General features: G+C 37.6%; 1 protein-coding gene and 1 pseudogene across 1 annotated transcript in view; one reads left to right on the top strand and one right to left on the bottom strand.

Moving 5' to 3' along the window:
• Positions 1–21,567, top strand: part of RAB38 (RAB38, member RAS oncogene family) — a 126,983-nt gene that overhangs the window by 41,241 nt on the left and 64,175 nt on the right. Inside the window, exon 2 of the mRNA XM_025928358.2 lies at positions 16,600–16,740. The gene's annotated coding sequence lies outside the window, so the exon portion shown is untranslated. The remainder of the gene's footprint in view (positions 1–16,599; positions 16,741–21,567) is intronic.
• Positions 14,452–14,930, bottom strand: LOC112865449 (transcription factor BTF3 pseudogene; annotated as a pseudogene).

Genomic DNA, 21,567 nt, shown 5'->3' with positions numbered 1-21,567 from the left:
CAGGAGGCTAATAGATACAACTATCTCCCCATAACCAATACCAAATCCTAGAACTACCGTGAAGCTGTTCTTTCCCAGCTACACCCGAAAAATAGATCAGGTACTAAGACATTTTCAGTCATTCCCAGATAATTAAACATCACTTTAGTTCTAAGAAAAAACTCAGTTGTAATTGAAATGTCCAATATGAAAAAAAAAAAAAAAAGGTATGGAATTCCTGTGAAACTAAAGCTTTCCTTTTCATCAATTTGTATGAACATCATGTTGGAAAGCCAGTTTTGGGGTAGGAAACTTCTTTTCACTAGATGAGATCCTTGAATTCTCTAGCATTGGTGTAGGGAAACAACACAGAGGTCAGATTCAGGAGATGCCATGTTTCAATTGTATGCTTTTGATCTGGAGCTAGTGGCCTCTGGGCATGGTGAATGGTCAGTGATTTTCTTTTTCCCCTGTCATGAGGCACATTTGTGGCTTCCTTGGAGATTTCTCAGTTGGAAACATCGGATTTTTACACCCTTGATGTTGGAAATGTCTTCCTCTTGGCTATCCACTCATGACTTCTACCCTTTTCTTTATGAATCTAAGAAACACATTTGTAGTGAGGCTGACTCTTGGACAGAGTCTATTTTAAGGCTCTCTCCAGGCTGACTCCCTCCTATGCAGTTCCTTGTTGGTTCTTTGACAAACACACATCTTCCCCCATATCAGTGAAAATGAAGTTGCTTCATGCTGTGGATACCACTTTTCACTGTGGCACTGGGACAGTAGTTACAGATTCATTTAATATTTCTCAGATATTAGTTCCCAAACTCCAAGGGGTGTATATCAAGTTGTCTAAGTGGTCTTCTTACAACCTTTCTCAGTAGGATGGAAAGAAGGAGAAACACACCTTTTATCTGGAAGCAAGTCATGGGGAGAAAATATCATCACATCCTCAATTACTTTCCTTCAAAACTTCTGTTTCCTTTAACCTCAATTCGGGAGGTGGCTATTTAGTCATGTTCTTTGCAAAATCTGTATAGCATCCCTGTGGAATTTTGAGGGAGTGGGTATTGGCATATATTGTTTTGTTTCAGCTACAGGGTTGCCCTCAACCAATACTGAGAAAATTACCAATTTAACATATTTTTAGGTTAATAGTAAGTAAAATTTGCAAGGAATGATTTACTTAAAAATTAAATTAGAATGGATTGGCTAAATGTCATGTCATACTCATTTGCTTTCGAGCTGGGAAAGAAACAGAAAGAATTAGAACTTAATGCACTGAGAATTTCTGGACATCATCTTGAGTGTGCTCAACAGATTGTTGTGAGTGTGGGAAGCTCATTGCTTGTATGTGTCTCTGCAAAGTGGATGTTGAGAGCGTATGGGACATGAGAGCATATAGGAAGGGACATGAAAGTCACATCCTATTTCATGCCTTTCATGGCACGGCATTCACACATATCCATGCTGGATATTCAGCATGTAATGTGAAGCCTTTTTGATCACTTATTAAGCTGAAGGTATCCTATCATACTATCAAATTATGAGAGAAACTGCCATGGGAGAAGGAGATGTGTACATTTGTACCTAAAACTAATCAAAAGCACTTATGTGACTATAGTAATGTGAGACAAAGTAGACTTTAGAATGTGGAATATTACTGTAGAGAAAGAGTGTCAATACAAAATAATAAAGAAGGCACTTTACTAAGAACACAAAGCAATCCTAAATCCTGGGGTTTAGACTGAGGGATTGGCAAGTCTTAGTCTCTTTGGTACTGAAAAACTGGGGGAGATCCAACGATGTTTTTCAGAGGTTTCCACATAGTTCTTGGGCCTCCTGCCTCATACTACTTCAAAATCTGGTAAATGTCGCTAGGGAGCGGTTGGCCCTATGCTTGAGGCTGACCTCCTTGCACTGGTCTTTCTATTCTCATCATCCCAAAACTAAGGGAATTTTGATTTTCCCTTTAGAATCTTTTGCATAACTCCCAGCCTTTGTGTAGCCCCAGAATTTAGGAACTATTTTATGAGGGCTTTTGTGATATTGGAATTTAGTAAGAGATACATAGTTGGTCTTTGTCCCAGTTTTTGGCACAGAGCTCCTAGAATCCTTGGAATTTCCTAACTGCTGACAGAGATCAAGGTGTCTTTTGTTATGTTAATCAAGTGACTTAGAAAGCACCTAAAGGTAAGAAGCAGGAGGGAGGGGCTACTTGCCTATGAAGCCAAACTTGTGATTTGAGGGTTGAAATTTTCAGTCCCACCCAACCTCCACCTGAGGGGAAAGGGGCTGGAGAATGAATTCAGTCACAAATGGCCAATGGTTTAATCATCCCTGTGTAATGAAGCCTCTGTGAAAACCCAAAGGACTGGGTTAGGAGAGCTTCTGTTGGTAAACATGTGGAGATGTGGGGAGTGGTGTGCTTGGAGAAGGCATGGAAGCTCTGTGCCTTTTCTCCAGACCTTGTCCTGTGCATCTATTCTATCTAGGTCTTCTTGAGTTACATCCTTTTATAATAGACCAATGATCTGGTAGGTAAAATGTTTCTCAAGAGTTCTGTGAGCCATTCTAGCAGTGAATTGAGCCCAAGGAGGTAATGGTGGAAACCTCTAGTCTTTATATAGCCAGTTGGTCAGAGGCATACATGACAACTGGGGCTTTCAAATGACATCTGACATAGGGTGGGGAGTCTCGTACAATTGAAACTTTACCCTGTAGAATCTGCTGCTGTCTCCTAGTAGATAGTGTCAGAATTGAGTTAAATTGTAGGACACCCAGCCAGTGCTGGAAAATTGGTGGTCATGTGGAAACCACCCACACCTGCCCGCGTGCTCACACACACACACACACACACACACACACACACACACACACCCTAGAAATTGGGAGCAGAATCATTATAGCCTTTAGGGTCCCTCAAATTTCCAGTTTGTTTTATACCAGCCATGTGTGGCTGGTAACAGCTTGTTATTTCTCTTTCTCCAGCAAAGGTCCTAGGCCTGGGCCGCTCCCAATCCTCTGCCTGGGGTAAGAATGGGCCATAGCCTTAGTGGGGAACAATGACTGGAGATCATCAGTTCACCTACCCAGGACACAAGCTTCTCTGAAATTTCAATCTAATCCTTGTTCCCACAGCATCTTGATGTCTTCAAAATTAGGATTTATATAATTTATCTGACATTTTATAGGCTTAATTTTTTAAATCCAGTGGAAGTCATTGTATGGAAACCAATTTGACAATAAATTTCATATATTGAAAAAAAAAATCAAGTGGAATCTAGGTGTGACCCAGCCTACTACATTTGAAAGTAGAGATCCTTTGCTCTAGTAATTTTTGAAAGTTAAACTATCTTTCATTATATTAAATCTTCCCTAATTTTATGAATCATCTCTTGAATTTGGGAATTTTCTGTGTATAGAGATATAATCACCAAACACAGTTTATCAAAATAGATTATTTTCTTCACTGTTTTTTGTTTGTATTTTGTTTTTGTTTTTGTTTTGAGAGAGAGTATGTGCATGGGGGGTGGGAACATAGGGAGAGAATCTCAGGGCTCGATCTCACAACAGCTAGATCATGAACTGAGCCAAAATCAAGAGTCAGAGGCTAAACAGACTGAGCCACCCAGTCACCCCTGAAATAGATTATTTTCCTTGAGGAGCAATGTAAAAGGATTTCTTTGAAATTCAGCCTCTGTCTGGAAACATGAGTTAATAGTTGCAGAGTTGTGAAAATAATATAAAATATATGAAAAGGCTTTGGGTAATGAAAAAGAATATACAGATCTGAAAGTTTTTTATTATAAGGTGGAGGTAAAGAACAATCTGAAAGTAGGATGACTTCCCTTTATACTATTTATTTTTGTAAGAGCTATAGAGATATTATGCCCAAAATAAAGTTATAGACACTCTTCTCCTAAACAAAAACGTCTCAGACATTTAAGTCCAGAAGAGGAGAACAAATATCTTTTTGAGCATATATTTTTTATTGAGCTATTTTCATGTAAATTATCTCATTGAATTTTCAGACTCTCAAAGATATCTTCTACATTATAAAAATAAGACAATTCAGGCTGCAAAGAGTTAGGAATCTTACACAGAGTCACACAGGTAGGAGATCAAAGGGCCAGCATTCAAACCTCTGGAAGTAACTACAAACCTAGGTAGACTCTTTGGACGATACCAAAGACCACTTTCTTAATCACAGAGAAATGAGAAATGAGATAACTCAAAGATTCTCTGCAGTCTGTCCTGTTACAGTTACAGGATAAAATACATAAGAAAGTTAAATAGTGTCTCCCATGAAAATTACATGATCACAAAGCTCATTTACCTGGACATTGAAGCAAACCATTCTGGAAGTCTCCCTGTAAAATGATCTTTTCTCTCAACTACTAACCATGTATTAATATCTTACGATTGTGGTGGTATGTTAGACAGCCATGGGGAAGGCAGGATCCTTCTCAAAAGTCAGTTTCCAGAAGGTGGAGAGACACTGTTACAACGTAGAGGACTTTGGGGATGACATAATGGAGACCAGTTCCTGAGGATATCCTGGAAAAATTTCAAATGCTGAGTCCTCAATAAGAAGCAGTATCACAGTAGGGGATACAGAGCTACAGAGCAGTTGAGAGTCTAGAAGACAACGAATGATCTGGGAGTCTGGAACTTCAGGAGGTGGCTGATGGGAACAGGAATAAAGACACAATGAATAGAATTAGTGCTGAACGTTTTTGATGGAGATAGTGCAAGTGGGGCAGTAATGTTGGGTAGAGAGAGGAGTCAGTAGTAGGTGACAACTAGAATGAAGAAAAACAGAGTGGGTCTTCCTGTGGGGAAGTCATGAGGGTGATACTCAAACCACAAAAGGGTGGGAAGACAGCCCCAGTGAGGGCAAGGGACTCAGGTTGACTCATGGAAGAAGCTGAATGAGAAATGCTTTAGTTTTTCAGCCATGATCTCCTTTGATTATCACTTGCAAGTTCTTACATTTGGCAAGATGTTGCAAATTTTCAGGCTCATAGTTCCAGTTTTTAGAGCTAAAAGTATCACTGATTGTCGTGATTAAGTAAATCTAGTATTTCCCAAGTATTACGTTTTAGTAAGAATAATTTTTCTTACTAGATTTCTATTAAAATATATTCATCTCCGTTTCAATGCAGTCAGTTGAAAGCTTTGCTGAGTAATTTCAAGGGCACTTAATCACTGATTTGATGATTAGAAAGTTAGTTTGGCTCCATTTACTAATGGTGTGTTTTACACCATTAGCTTCCCTTATTCTCAGGCCTTCAGACTCATACTGAATTATACAACTTGCTCTACTGGGTTGGCAGCTTGCAGACAGCAGATTGTGGGACTTCTTAGCCTCCATAATCAATGGGCCAATTTCTATAATATCTATCTATGTATCTATCTATCTATGTATCCATGTATCTATCTATCATCTATCTATCTATCTATCTATCTATCTATCTGTCAATCATCTATCTATCATCCATCTGTCTGTCTCCTACTGGTTCCCTGGAGAACCCTAATACACCAGATGAAGTGTAAAATCGTAATGTCTGTAGTTTATATGCAAACATTTTAAAATATAATATTCTCTTCTTTAGTTTAAGGAAGAAATAAGTTTAGTTAAATAAATGTAGTACATTCAACTAGGTGAATTCAAATATGCTACTTAGTCTAAGTAAACGTAATGTATTACTTTTCTAAGTAGTTTATTCTGTCATAGAATTCACCACTTCATATAGTTAGATTTTTTAAAAATCTGGCCCTTGTTTTCCTAGGGCATGCACTCTCCCTATGCCTAGAATGATCTTCATGCTCCATACCATTTAAGAAAGTCCTTTCAGCTTTTAAAAACTAAATCCAACCATCTCCTCTGTACATGTTTCCCTCACCCTTCTCCCTCTACTGCTACCATTCTGAAATGAATTATTCTATCCTCTGAACAATTTCTGAATATATATATTTCTGAATATATATATATACACACACACACACACATATATATATATCTGTACACACACACGCGTGTATATATATATATGTGTATGTGTATATATTATATATATACATATATATATGAGCGGCAGAGGAAGAGAGAGAGAGAGACAGAGTCTTAAGCAGATTCCACACTGGGGGTGGGTCCCAATATGGCGCTCTATCCCTTGACTCTCAGATCATGACCTGAGCCAAAATCAAGAGACAGACGCTCAACCAACTGAGCCACTAATGCACCCCAACATATATATGTCTTATTTTTACCATACTGTTTTATAGTTTCTATGTCTATCTCTCAGTGATTATTCATGGAGTTGTATTATATCATTTTCATTTGTATATCCATAGCACCTAGCCTAGTAACTGTTCTCAGTACATAATCAGCAAGTTTTGTTGAATTGGAGTATGTATGATCATGGACTAACTTTCCACTTAATTTTGACAGATTTTGGGATGTATTTATTTAAATATACATACTAAATAAGATAGAGTATAAGATAATGATGAATGAGGTATGAAAACTTCCTTAAGGCACTTAATGTCTAAGATGGAACAAGAGGCATAATATCTTCATTCATGGAAGGTTTTTAAAAATTGTCTGAGGTGTGAGAAATTTCTAGGTAGTATATTTCCATCCCATAACCCTCTTCTGCCTCTTTCTTCTTGATCCCATTTCTTCCAGTACTTTTCCTATCAAGCTTGAGAATCTCAGATATGTAGAGCATGCCCTCTACACATTTAATTAGGGAAAAGTTTTATATAAGATTTTTTCTCAAACTTGAGTAAAATGTAGACTTCCCTTAAAATGAAAACATTTTTATGGATTCCTAGTACTGGTTTAACTTATATTTATTTATGACATTACTAAAATATGTGTAAGGATAAATCTGGATAAAAGCACTGATATACTAGTGCTTTTAGAACTAAAATATCAAAATACATTTAGAGACTAGATACATAAATCTAGAACTTATTTAGGTAGAATTAGAATAATAATTAAATGTGATAAAGGACGTGATTGAAATTTAAATGCCAGTTTTGAATTTAATAGTACAAACTTGCATTTGCTTATTTTATGTTTTATGTTTTGTGTACTTGGTTGTTCTTTTGAACTGCCCAGACTATTCTTTGGTTATTTTTCACTATCACTCTCATTTTAATTAATTAATTAATTTATTAATTAATTTTTAGAAAGAGCACACGCTTATGTGTGAGCAGGGGAGGGGCAGACAGAGATTGGGGGGAGGGTGGAATCTTACATAGGCTCCATGCTCAGCACAGAGCCTGATGCAGAGCTCAATCTCATGACCCTGAGATCATGACCTGAGCTGAACTCAAGACCCAGATGCTCAAATGACTGAGCCAACCAGGCTTCCCTTAATTTCATTTTTAATAGAAATATTTTTGTAACTACCAAAACATTTTAGTAGGCCAATTTGATTCATGGTACATTATAAAATGCAATACTAAAAAATTTAAAAGACAATATAATAAAAATTCCTTCACTTTATATGTTCTAACATACATACTGCCAGTGAACTCATAAAAGCTGGTAGGTGCAAACACATGAGCTTCCCAGCATGTTTGCTTGCATCCTGAACTAACTGTTGTCCTACCAGCTGAGCTTGAGTTCAACAAGACCTACTAACATAATGCTGTTATAGCTTTGAGCCATCACATAACACCAAACTGATAGAAACAAAAACACAAACCAGGGCACAGGAGTGAGTGGCAGCATTGATTTTTAATTTGTTTCTCTAGGTGATTCATTTACTCCTATGTTTGAGCTCCTGGATTTAACAGGACTTCTCTGCTGCATCTCGGAAGTGTCTAGGAAAACTCCTGGGGCACTGCACCCATCAAAACATTTTCTCACTATTGGTCGTTGTGGGATATAACACACTGCATGCTCAAGAATTCATTTCATTTCTTGTTTTGAGAGAAAAGGAGGTGGCATAGTAGAATTTGCCACCTAAGTACTTTCCACTCAAAATATAAATATTGCTGGAACTCTTTCTAATTATACCAGCTTTTCCTGTGTTGGCCAAAAAATGCTGTCTCCATTCAGTCCCACAGGAGTTTTGATTCACAGTCCTTCAACCTTGGCTCTCTCTGTGGTTGTATTCCTAATTTGTTACATGCATGTAATTAATTATAATTCAATGTAGAAAGTTGTAATCAATGTAAGATTTTTTATAAGATAAAATTGTGTAAGATTTCAGTTAAGTGGGATTGCTTTCATCTAGGGTGTTGGAAAAGATATATAGAAATGTAATAAATGAATGATAGCCATCCCAACAATTATAACTCCATTTTTCCTGGTTCACTTTGCTCCTAGCTAGGATTCAGTTCCCTTCCCTTCTCCTATTAGAGTCTATCTGCCTGACCACCAACATCAGAGTCTGCACAAGGTTGTGTGTCAGCTCTGGGCAATTAGAAGAAGGTGCCCCTTTCTCCAGGTGAATGTAGCCCACCATCAGATTGCATAATTTGGTAAGCAGGGCACATGCTGGGTTTGAGTTCTCATTTTTATTTCCTTTGATTGGATGTCCCTGTTCAAGGCATAATCTACACAATTTTCTATGATGGTGTTGACCATCATTCACTTAGATCTTGTAGCATAAATCGATTTTTTAAAGATTTTATTTTATTTTAAGTAATCTCTATACCTAACATGGGTCTCAAACTCAAAACCCTGAGATGAAGAGTAGCATGGCATGAATCAATTTAAACTCATAAAACACAGTGGAGGCTCTCGGAAATATAATTTCTTTCTTCAATGGAAGCTACTAAAAAAAAGATACTCTGTCCCATCAGACATGGATAAGAAAGCATATAGTCTTACTGACTACAAGTTAATATCATGTGACTATGAGGTCTTGGGACAAACACTAATTAGAAGCAATATTGGTTAGGATATAACATACAAACAGGCAGAAATGGCTCAAATTACAATACAGGTTTGTTTATAACTTACATAAAGACTAAGTGTTTTAATTGCTTTCCATACTTTCACGGATTAGGATCCTTAACATTTTTTAAAATTTACATCATTTACATCATTTAATATACATCATCATAAACTGCATTTGAAGTATACAATTATTTAAGTTCTTTTGTTTTGTTTTTTTTTGTTTTGTTTTGTCTTGTTTTGTTTGGAGAGAGAAAGGGCAAGAGAGAGCATGAGTAGGGGAGAGGCACAGAGAAGAGAGAGAGAGAGAGAGAGAGAGAGAGAGAGAGAGAGAATCTTAAGCAGGCTTCACATCCTGCACAGAGCCTAATTTGGGGCTTCATCTCATGTCCGTGAGATCATGAGCTGAGCCGAAATCAAGAGTTGGGACACTTAACCGACTGTGTCACCCAGGTTCCTCAGAAGTAGATAAGTTTGATATATGTATATACTTGTAAAACTATCACCACATCAAGAAAATTAACATATTCATCACCCCTAAAAGATTCCTTGTGCTCTTTTGTAATTCTTCCTGTCAAGCCATTCTCATTCTCTCATCCTCTTCCTAGGCAACCACTATTCTGCTTTTGATTACTATGCATTAGTTTGTATTTTCTAGAATTTATATACATATATACATAATATATATGTATATGTATATGTAATATATATACATATATGTGTATGTGTATATATATGTTATATGTGTATATAGTATGCTATATATATATATATGGCATATATATATGGCACACACATGTTATTGCATGTATCCATATTTAATTCCTTCTTATTGCTGAGTAATATACCATTGTAGGGATATATGCCACAGTTTACCTATTCAGTGGTTGATGGACATTTGAGTTGTTCCCCATTTTGAGCTATTACAAATAAAGCTGGTATGTACATCCACATATAGGTCTTTGATGGACATATGCTTTCATTTCTCATGGGTAAAGATCTAGGAGCAGTTGGATCGTGTGGGTGGTGTATGTTTAAAGTTTTAAGAAACTGCTAAACTATTTTCCACAGCATTTGCTGTATTTTACATTCCTATTTATTTCAATTTTTTTCTCTCTGTTTTCATTTAGGTTAGTTTCTATTGCTATGGACTCAAATTCACTAATACATTCTCCTGAAATTGGTTGTTAATATCATCTAGTGTGGGGATGCCTAGGTGGTTCAGCTGGTTAAACATCTTACTCTTGATTTCAGCTCAGCTCATGATCTCACAGTTCGTGAGATTGAGGCCCATGTTGGGCTCTGTGCTGACAGTGTGGAGCTGCTTGGGATTCTCTCTCTTCCTCTCTTTCTGCCCATCCCCTCCTCACTCTCTCTCTCAAAATAAACTTATTTTTTTTTAATGTCATCTAGTGTAGTTTTCACCTAGAAGCTCTGATCTTTTTATTATCCCTTTCTCCAGTTTTATTGAGATACATTTGACATGTAACACTATGTTAGTTTAAAGTGTACAACATAATGATTATACACACACACACACATACACACATACGGTTTTTATATGCCTTATAAACCATTGTTTTAAGTATTTTGTCGTGTATTGATAGTTTCAGGAAGGAGAGTAAATCTGATCCCTTTACTCCATTCCAGTCAGAAGTTGAAGTGCCTGAGCTCCTTACATCTGGTGGCTCTTCAATTTTTGACATATAGCTTGCAAAATCTCTGTGCTTTTTTCCATCAAGCTGTGGAAAGAGAAAGAATATGAAGGATTATGTGTAGGTAATTTTATGAGTCAACTCTGGAAGTTGTTGCTCACATCTGTAACATTACCCTATGTTTGTAGGTCACATGGTTATATCTGACTGAAAGCCCAGTGGAAAATAATAGTCAAGCTGTAATCTCAGGGAAAAACAGGAAATGATTTTGGTGAATGGCTCACCAACTTCTACCACGTTGTACATTTATGGGCACCAAATACCCATTTACTCTTCCTCTCACATTAAAAAAAGACATTTATTCCATGTCGAGAGACACAGCCATCCAGGTATTTATGATCTCCAGGTGACACTTTTTTCTCACTATGAAATCTGAATTCCACCTCTAATAATTTTGCAGCATATAAAGCAAAAAAATAATATTTTTGCTCTCCCATGCCCACCCAGTAGAAGGTATTGGAGCAGGGATAGGATAATTGCAATTAAAACTTGCATTCTGACAAAGAAAAGAGTGGGATTCTACTGTAGTGTGTGTGGTCCTTGCCAATGATGTACATTCTGTCAGGCAGGCATTGTGCAGTCCCTCCTTGCTAACAAATGGAGGAGATTCCTTGATTTGATGTTTATTCTACTTTCTGAAAACATTTCATCTTTTGTTTTTCACATGTCCCAACTCCTCTCCTGGGAGTTGCCTTCCTATTAATTATCCTCCACTATCTTTCAGCAAGTTCGTTTGGGGGAAAAGTCCTTTCTTCAAGGTTGCACAACTTTCATACTTCTGTTCATGAGACTTGGGGGCCTGTATATGTTTGAGACATGAGTGTTCAAGACATTTTTAGTATTGGTTCATGGCCTCTTCAGCAATTCAATTTCCTCAAAAATAAGTAGATCTACTTGCATCTAGTCAGTTTCATCTGACTGTAGATACACCAACATTCTTTTCTAGACACCAGTCTAAAGCCTGATTCAGTTTTGTGCTTTCTCATCTACGAATCTCTTATTCTCAACTTAACAAAGCCTGGAAACCATCTGAAGGAATCTGTAGGAATGTCACCCATTACTAGGCTACTGTTGTGTTAAGCTGCTTTCAGTCTTACTTTTTGCTATTTGAGGTCTATAATAAGTACCTTTTTCAGTCTTTTGGGGCCCTAAATTCTGGAATCAATAAATTACCTTTGATTTCTAATTGAGAAATAAGTATTTAAGCTAATCTCTTTCTTGCAGTAACTTGTGAAAAGCAACAAAGAGTTGCAACACATACTAAGATTGAGGATCTTTGCAACCACTTCTCTGAGTGCTACAGGCTCATAACGTACCTTTCAAATTACTGAAGCGTTTGTTTCATCAAATGTTTTTTATCACATAATATGGATCACCAGTTTTCAAGTGTGTTCTATCAACAACTAACTTAACTAAAACTAAACAGCTAAACCAACTTTATAAAGTTTAGGTCATCCTTGGGGCCTCCTTCTGCTTCTGGTATCAATATTTTAGAGTAAATCAATAAAGTAATACAATGGCTTGAACATTAGAATTTATTTCCCTTTCCCATGAAGTCCAAAATGAGTATTCTTCATTAGCAGGTATCTTTCCTTCAGATTGCACTAACCCAGGCTTCCCATCTTCCACAGATGGCTCCTAAGATTTTGAAGCTTTTCTCCATTAGCTTGTGGGAGGAGAAAGCATGGAGAATCATGCATGGGCTGTGCGTAGAAGTAGACATGTCAGTTTTGCCCACCTCTTCTTAGCCAGAACTCAGTCACATGGCCAGACCTAACTGTAAGGAGGGTAGGGAATACATACAGGGTAGTTGTGTCTAAAGGAGAAGGGGCTGAAAACTTTGGTGAATAGCTAACTAATTTCTGCATAGAAGCCAATACTGTGGAAGATAGAGTAGGAAAACCAACAAAATGGAATTCTTGACATCCTTCTTCAAGTTTCATGATCAAGTTTCACCGCATGACTCGACTTTTCAACTATGTTAGCTAACATTCCTTTTATTGTCAAAGGTTGTTTTAGTTGGATTTTCTGCTATTTGCTATGTCAAACATTGTAATCAGTAGAGTTGCCAAATGGGTTTTCCATTAACATCAACAGGCTTTAACATAGCATCACCTCCTGCTGCCTTCCTGTTATCTCTTTGAGTAAAGTAAGTTTTAATGTTGAATGCTTGAGTTTCCAGTAAAGCATTTGATGTATCAGGCTGCATACTGGGAGATTCAGCTCTGCCCAAGTGGTGAGGCCTCAACATATGTCAGATAGGAGTTTGGAGGCAGGCTGAGGTCTGAAGAAGCCCTTGCAATTCATGTTTCTTTGAGGGTTAATCTTGTAGTAGGAATGTGGTCTGTGATGATCCCCTAAGGCCTCAGAATCTATGACCACACCTTTGAATTTCCCTAGAACAAAAGAAAATCAACAGATTAGTCTCTGTTTTAAACTTGACTCCTGTTTTTTGTTTGTTTGCTTTTTCTATCTTACAGATCATCTGAGCCCAAACTCTTCTTGGCGATACTCATTCTGAATTCATGTCTTCAGCTAAATTCAAACAGTCGTACTTTCTTTCCAAGGTCAAAATAGAGCTAAGCATTGTTCTCATCTTCTGGTGTCTGCCTCCTTTCATTTCCTTCATAACAACAGAAGCTCATTTTCCTATTTCTTTTTTCTGCTTTCAGGAATCATTTATTCATTCACTGATTCAGTCAACAAATGTTTTCTGAATGTCTGCTGTGTATCAGACACTCTTCAGTGTGCTAGAAAAAAGCCAGATTGAGCTACTTCCATAAATCGGACATAAGCTCATACAGCATTCAGGCAATTTCTAGAATGGTAATGTGATATATTGGAAAAAAAATAGAGGCTTTGAGGTCAGATACTATTGGGTTTAATCTCCAACTCAATTACTTACAGGTTGTGTTAATTATGAAATGAAGCTATCCTGTGAGCCTCAATTTCTCCTTTATAAAAATGTGGGTAATACCATTATTCAAGGTTAGAATAATAATTAAATGATACAAGGCTAGCAAAAGTCTTGGCACAGAGTAGTATAGCGAATGCTTCCTCTTTTCCACTTTTTTTCTTTCTTTCCTCTCTCTTACCTGTCCTCTATTCTTTCACCTTCTTTCCTTCCCTACCTCATTTTCTATTTTCCTTCTTTCTGTTCCAGCTTTCTAAGTTCCTAACTTCCTTTCCAGGTAAACATGCTAATGGCTACATTTTCATTTTCCAAGATTATATTGAAATTCTAACAGATACTCCTTAGCATAAACACTCCAGATTAGATGCTCTTTGAATGACCTAAGAAAGAATATAAATACGAATACTCTTTATGAGATCTGTACATTCTTCCATTCCTAGATGGCTGCATAAGTAGTTTCTCTTTCTGACTCTAGAAGTACATATCACTGTCCAATTGGGATGATGTCCACTGCCACTTTCCAGGCATATCTTAGAGATGTTGGCTGAGAAAGAGCAATTAGATATCCAAAATAGTAACCACAGAGGGCTGAAAACTATTTTTAAAAAATGACAGGGGGAAAATGTATGTATGTATGTATGTATGTATGTATTTATTTATTTATTTATTATTATTTTCACTAGGCAAAGAACTTTATTAATCTTGTTTCAAACTTTATTCCCAGGCTTCTTCAGCTTAATTAGCTACAAAGAATGAATTGTGTCTAAGCAAAAACTGAAACGAGCTGCAGTGTCCCAGGGGCTTGGGCTTAAAAGTATTAGAGATCCATGAACAAAATTTTAAAAAGCAGTCTTAGTATAAAATAGCAGCTCCCCAGAACTTCTTCAAGTTCTGTCTTCTTCAGAACTTGACTCCATTCAGTTTGCTTCAATTTTGGAAGCTTCATCAAAATTCTTCACAAGATCTGGAATTTCCTCCTCCTCCTTCTCTCAGGTGGCAAGTGGTCCTTTTCCATCAACGGATTGTGTGGGCAGAGCTTCAGCCAGTCTTCTTAAACTAGTCAGACTGTCTGCACCGAGTTGATTTAAGATCCTGGGTAGCATTTCTGTCAGCCATTTCCTCTCAGCATGACCTAGAATGGTCAAAGTGTTCGCTGCCAGGGATGCGTGAACTTTAGGCTTGTTGAAGTGGATCACTGTTCCTTGGTTTGTGAATCTATTTGCTTCTTCAATATGAGAGATATTGTTTACCCCTAACTTTAAGGAGAACTGAAGTTTTTTTATCATCTTCTGTAGCCGTTCTATGAGCCACTTCGTTCTTTTGGTTCCTTTTCCACCGATGCACACTAGTGCTTGAATTTGATGAATTTCTCTTGGTTCATGATAGTTTTGTTCATCTGGTTGGAGCAGAAATAGGACCGTGGGGGACTAGGGTTGGCGCTTAGGGGGCCTAGGGCAGACTAGCCACGATTAGGTGCACATGAGCCAGGACGCAAGATGGCAGCTCAACAGGGGAAATGTATTTTTATTTTATTATTATTTTTTTTAACATTTATTCATCTTTGAGAGACAGAGAGAGACAGAGCATGAGTGGGGGAGGGCAGAGAGAGGGGAAGACAAAGACTCTGAAGCAGGCTCCAGGCTCTGAGCTGTCAGCTCAGAGCCCAGCACAGGGCTCTGAGATCACAGAGATCACAAACCATGAGATCATGACCTGAGTTGAAGTTGGAAGCTTAACCAACTGAGCCACCCAGATGCCCCAGAGGAATGTATTTTAAATGGAAGACAGAAAAGCATGAGGATTTAGTGAAGTTTTTAAACCTATTTATTTATCTAATTGACTATACTTGATAAAGCTGTTTGAATCTATTTCATTTTAATAGAAATTATCATAGGTAAAAAATGAGAATAAATGGGTTTGTTTGGTTCCATTTGCTATAATATTCATCTTGAAATAGAGTATTCATTTTAGTGCTCTAGAAATTGAGTCTAACCATGTATTACATGTAGCATCATATAAAGGATATTTTTATAGAATTTCTTTGTTGAATATCACTCCAGATTAAATCTTTAATTAAATTGAAAAAAAACTTTGAGTCTTTATTGAGATGTGTGAAATGCTTTGATGCTCTTAAGATAAGAAGTGTTAAGTGCTAAGTATAATTAGATATAGAAAATTTGCACATGCTAGAAATTATGTTCAAAGACCACATTGATTTTTTGTGAAATTTGCATTTTGGATGAACTCCCAAAATATATGAAAGATAATTTATATAGCTCAAGAAGACTATTTTTATTACCCTCTATTTCACTATGGAAAAAAAAAGAAACACAGATGTTTTATTATCTTTTGAAAAAGGAAATGATATTTTCTTAACATGCCACTTCCTGGGATATATCACTTCATACATAATGTGTTAAAAATAGGAAAAAACTCATTAAGTCTAGTGATGTTATGCCTAAAAAGCTCTATTTGAGTTCACAACTGATAATTTTCTGGGCTTTATCTTAAGTACGTTCTTAAGGGACAATGGACGATGACTATTTGGAAGAAATGTGTTTCATGTTTGAAACAAAGGAAATCCCAATCATGTAAATGATTAAAATCAAGAAAAAAAGGCACCTATATGATATCACTGTAATTGTATTTACATATCTACACATACACAAATACATTCCAGAGAAATAAATATAGAAATAAGTAATAAGATACAATGCGGTAAAATGTTGGCAGTGATTGTTGTTAGCTGATGAAATTATGAATGATTTCTTTTTTCTACTTTCTGTATTTGCCACACTTCTTGAAAATGTACTTGAATGAATGTATAATTTAAAAAACTTAAAAAGAATCTCTATTTGTCTCGGTGTGGTTAAAGAAAGAATTATTTCCTTTTAGTGACTACATTTTCCTCCTTCATAAAGGAGACAGTAATATATGTATAGTACAGATTGGTGAGCACACGTTCAGAAAATTATTGCTGTTAAACACTTACTCTAAACATTCATATGCATTGACTCAGTACACAGAATAACCTAACAAAGTTGCACTATATCTCCATTTTACAGGGGAAGAAACCGAGGCACAAAGAGACTAAGTTTCTTGCCAGAATGAATCCAGGGTCCACCTCTTAACCAGTATCCTATGCCTGCACTTAACATTTATCTACTATGTGCTCTGAACTTTTGATAATGCATCATTGCTTTACGGTAAGCATGAATACCTCAGACCTGGATGGTTCTGCGTTTAAATCCCAATTTCAGTATTTACATGTAGTGTGTCTTTGGAGGAGGAACTTAGCCTCTCAGCCTGAGTTCCTTCAATAAAAGGGGATAATGGTACGATTCAGCCATAAGAAAGAATGGGGTTGCATTACATACTGGATACAGACACAAAAACTCCAAGATACATTGCTAAGTAGCTTCCCCAAGATCATATGGATACTGAGTGGGAGAGTCACAATTTGAACTCAGGCCTGCTTAATGCAACAGTAGCATGTGTTATAGACTCTTAGAGTGGCTAGAGAATCACTCTAGTTGGCAATGTTCAGTGATGCTTTCTTAGAGGAGGTTGAATTCTTTTGGTCTTTTAGTTTTGTCGAATGGGCAATACAGTTCTTTTAGCTCCAAATAAAGGTCTTATAGTAGAGTATTGGTATTTAGTCTATAGAAGATTTCCTTTGGTCTTATAGTGGGGGCAACAGGAGTACTGAGAAATCATGACTCACTTTTGTATAGTAATCTCTTTAATTTCCTAAATAATTGCTCACCCATTTATCCAGTTTGATTTTTATACCTACAGAGGGTAGATAATATCACTATTACTGCTAAAATATCTGAGACTCAGAGAGATCCAAGGACTGCCCAACGTCACACTGCAAATGAGTTGTAGAGCTGAGACTAGACCAAATAATTTGTCTTTTTCAGTGGAGTCTGAAGAGCCATGAATGCAAAGTGAAGAGTTCCTATTGGCCTCCCTGCTTGTGTGTCCTAGGGGTCTGCTATATACATTTCCTTCTCTTAGCCAAGATGGCTGTCACTTCTCTTGCTGGGACCCATAATTACAGGTTTTTCAGTAATGCTTGTGGGCCTAGTGTTCCAAATCTTGTTTTTCCTAGTTTTGCTAACTTCTCTGTATAATAAATGCCAGGCAGCACTGACTAATTAGCAAACAGCAGACAATGCATATTGATACATAACTTATTCTTCCAAGGCCCTTATTTACTGCCAGTGACTTGTGACCTCACTGTGAACCCTGGTGGCAATAAAGCTACTACTGTGATTAGGGTTAGAATACATGTAATCTTCTTAGCCTTAGTTGAAACTGTGAAAATCCTTTTCATCTTCAATTATTATTTATTTGGCCCTTTTCTCTGGAGGGCAAGGGGCTGTCTAATCCCCTGGGCTGAGCCTCAGGAGTCTGTATCAGCAGGAAAGAATGCCAGCCTTGCATACCAGGAGCTGGAAGACCTGGCCATGTATTGGAGAGGCCATGACCCTGGTGGGGGTGGAGATGGGGGAGCATCAGGAGCTTGCTTTTGGATGGTTATTCTCCAAGGAAACTGCTCTAAAAGTGGCTCTAGAAAACTTCCTAGCAGTGTAAAGTGTTCCTAAGTGGAAGAGAATGAACTGTAAAACCTTTTATTAAAACAAAACAAAACAATATATAACATAGAGTAAACTGAAGTACTATGGAGTGACTCAGGAATGATTCAGCTGATTGAACTATTGCACTCCAAAGGATCTTGGGTCAGCACAGCCAAGAAGTGCTCACTGGAGATGCACAGACTTTATTCCAGAACGGCTAAGAGTGTTGGAGTATGTGTTCATCAAGGTCAAATGCCTGCATTTGATTACCTCTGAGTACCTTAACTTTAATGAGTCAGTAGCAAAGGCTTCGTTAAATAATTATTTCATTGAAGGAAGGAAGCAGTAGCAAAAAACACTCAGCAATGGCTGTCACCAGGAATACTAAACAAGACTGTTTCAGTGGAGGAGAAGACCCTCTTACCTACAGCTGTAAACACTTATTCCATGAGCCTGGAGCCTGGAATTTTGAATTTCTGTAGCTCTGATCTTCCTGAGCCTTCTGGTACCCAACAACCTAAGGATGCTCCCCTCCGTTTTTTTTGTTTGTTTGTTTTTTTTGTTTTTTTTTTTTTTTGTTTTTTTAATCATGGAATTACCAGCCTTAAGAAGCCCAACAGACATCTCTGGGAGGCCTCTGGTCATCCTTGTGGCTCTATTCTTGTAACACGGGCCAGTTTGTGTAACAGAATGCCTTCCCTGGGGAAGGTGATCCCAACTGTCTAGCCAAATATCTCTCTTCCAAAGTGAACTGGCTGAGGGAGGCTGGCTTCTAACCCAGGTTGCTAGCAACTGACAAAGATCTGGGATCTAAACCCTGATCAAAAGAAAGATATTTCCAAACCTCTTTAGTGGGTTACAGTGGAGACTAAATGGACCAGAGCTAAGAGGTTTTATTACTCCCATCCTTCTTTTTTGCCCATATTTTCTTTTCTTTGACTGCTTCCTAACCAAAATTTCTGAAATAAACAGGGCCCTTGGGTAACTAGGGAGAAAACAGCAAAAACTTGTCAGTTTTGTCCCCAAGGTGAGCTGCTATGATATTGTTGGCAAAAATCAACAAAAAAGAGCTTATTGATCAAGATGTATATTTATGTTTTTGAAAGATGTCACATTTAAAAAAAAAAGGAATGGCTAATAAAAAACTTTCAGTGGAATACTTGGGAAGCAAGTTGAGAAAATTTTCTAGAAAGTCAGATAAAGAGAAAAAAAGGATGAAACCCTAAAAAAAAAGTCTTCATAATGGTGGTTAGATTTTAAAAAAACTTCAAGATACTGAACACAAATAAAAAGGCAAATCAAGTTATCAAAGAAATAATGCAAGAATGCTTCTGCAAAATGAAGGGCATGAGATTACTTAGTGACTTAAGGGGTAATACTATAAAATTTCAAAATACCAAGAATAAACGAAAATAAGTGGTAAATCCTAAAAGATTTCCAAAATAATTATACATTAATTTTCACTGATTTTAAAGTCAATACACGTATATTGTAGAGAATTTAGAGAAGGTATAAAGAAGAAAAATCACCATGAAGTCTATATTTTGGCAAGGTTCCTGCCAGCTATATATATAATTATGCACATATGTTTGCAAAATTGGGATGATGGGAACGTCACTGGGCACTCGGAGCCCCATCTCCCCCACCCCAGCCTGGGAATGTGGGTCCTACTTGCCTTTCCTGCTCTCAGAGGGTGCTCCAAGGACATAACCCTGAGATAGTTTTACTGTGTTGAGAACTGTACAGTATACCTGACTGAGCCCAGTTAGGACCTCTTCATAAACTTCTAAGATTTGGAGGACAGGTGTGGGAATCTACTCGTCTTGCTGCCATCCAAGGCAAGCGTCATACTTAAGTTCCCTTTGCTTATTAAAAATGCTGGGGCGCCTGGGTGGCGCAGTCGGTTAAGCGTCCGACTTCAGCCAGGTCACGATCTCGCGGTCCGTGAGTTCGAGCCCCGTGTCGGGCTCTGGGCTGATGGCTCAGAGCCTGGAGCCTGTTTCCGATTCTGTGTCTCCCTCTCTCTCTGCCCCTCGCCCGTTCATGCTCTGTCTCTCTCTGTCCCAAAAACAAATAAACGTTGAAAAAAAAAAAAATGCTACCTATCAACCTGGAGAGGCCTACCTCTGTTTCTCTCTTCCTGTCCTCCACGTATGGGGCTGGTTTCAGATTATACCTGGGAAGTTCTCCAGAGGGTTGTGGGCAAACAGATGATAATACTGACAGCATAGATGTGTTTCATGTGTAATTTCATGTTTGCTTTTTTCCAGATTATATCCTAAACATCACATGGCACTAAATATTTTTACAAATGTGATATTTAATGGCTATAAAATATTAAATTCAATTAAAATTTTTGGATATGACATTGTCTTTTTAACCAATTTTCTATTGATTGGTACTTGGGTTGCTACTAAAAATCTTTTGCAGAAATCTTTGAAACACTGATTATTTTTTAGGATGGATCCCTAAAAAAGGAACGATTGATAAAAGACATTTACTATTTGTTAGATAATTATGCCTATTTTCAGGACTCACTTTTAATGCATATGGCCAGATTATCTTTGAAAAGGTCTTATCAATTTAGAGAAGGTATTTAAGAGGGGTCTGATGGTGTGGGGTAAAACAACCAGGCTGATCTGGGAGTTCGTGGGAGAGTCAAAAATGGAACACAGCTCTTAAAACTTATAGTCTCATGGTGCGGGGATGCCTCCCTCTCCTTTGCTTTCTGTGGAAGCCAGCCGCAATGCTCAAGTTCCTTGTAGGAAAAACAAGCAGCTTACTGCGTCCAGGGCTCAGAGGGGTTGGCACGGGCATAAGACATGGTCTCACGTGGTTCATATTTTCCATTGTCATTAAAACATTTACTGTCTGCTTAAGTCAGGACACAAAATGCAGCCCGGTCTGAAAGAGGACACAAATCCATTGGAGCCTTCAGGTGTGACATGGCAAGTACTGTGCCAGGTGCTGATTGGTACAATAGATTGGGAGGAAATCTATGAAAATAATTCAGTTACGACACAGAGCAGTGAAATGACCTACGTATAAACCGCTGTTATGTGGGTGTGCTACAGAGGGAAATGACCTCGTTGGACTCTAGGAGGTTTATCACTTAAGATGTGGTTTGGTTGCATGAAACAGAAAACAACTCAAGAAAGATTAAATAAGACAGAATTTATTCCTCTCAAACATAAAATAATTTCAGAGGTTGTGAATAGAGTGTCCTACTGAAAAAATGTAGTTTTGAAGGTGATCCATCTCAGAGTGGTAAGATAGGTCTAAGTAGGGGAAACAGAGCCAGGGAGATTTCCTTAGGAAGCAGCTGCTGATGAGCTGTCATGAGACACTGAAATGAAAAGCACAGGGTGAATGGGAGGGATTTTGGAGGGAAGAATCAGCAAAGGTGTCTGAGTGGAAAAGCAGGACACCAGCAGGAAGGAGACGAAGATG

This window comes from Puma concolor, chromosome D1, assembly GCF_028749965.1.
Source record: "Puma concolor isolate L17-30 chromosome D1, mPumCon1.1.hap2, whole genome shotgun sequence".
NCBI classification, from domain to species: Eukaryota; Metazoa; Chordata; class Mammalia; order Carnivora; family Felidae; genus Puma; species Puma concolor.
Note: the sequence above shows the minus strand (reverse complement) of the source record. Positions and strands in the feature narration are given on the sequence as shown.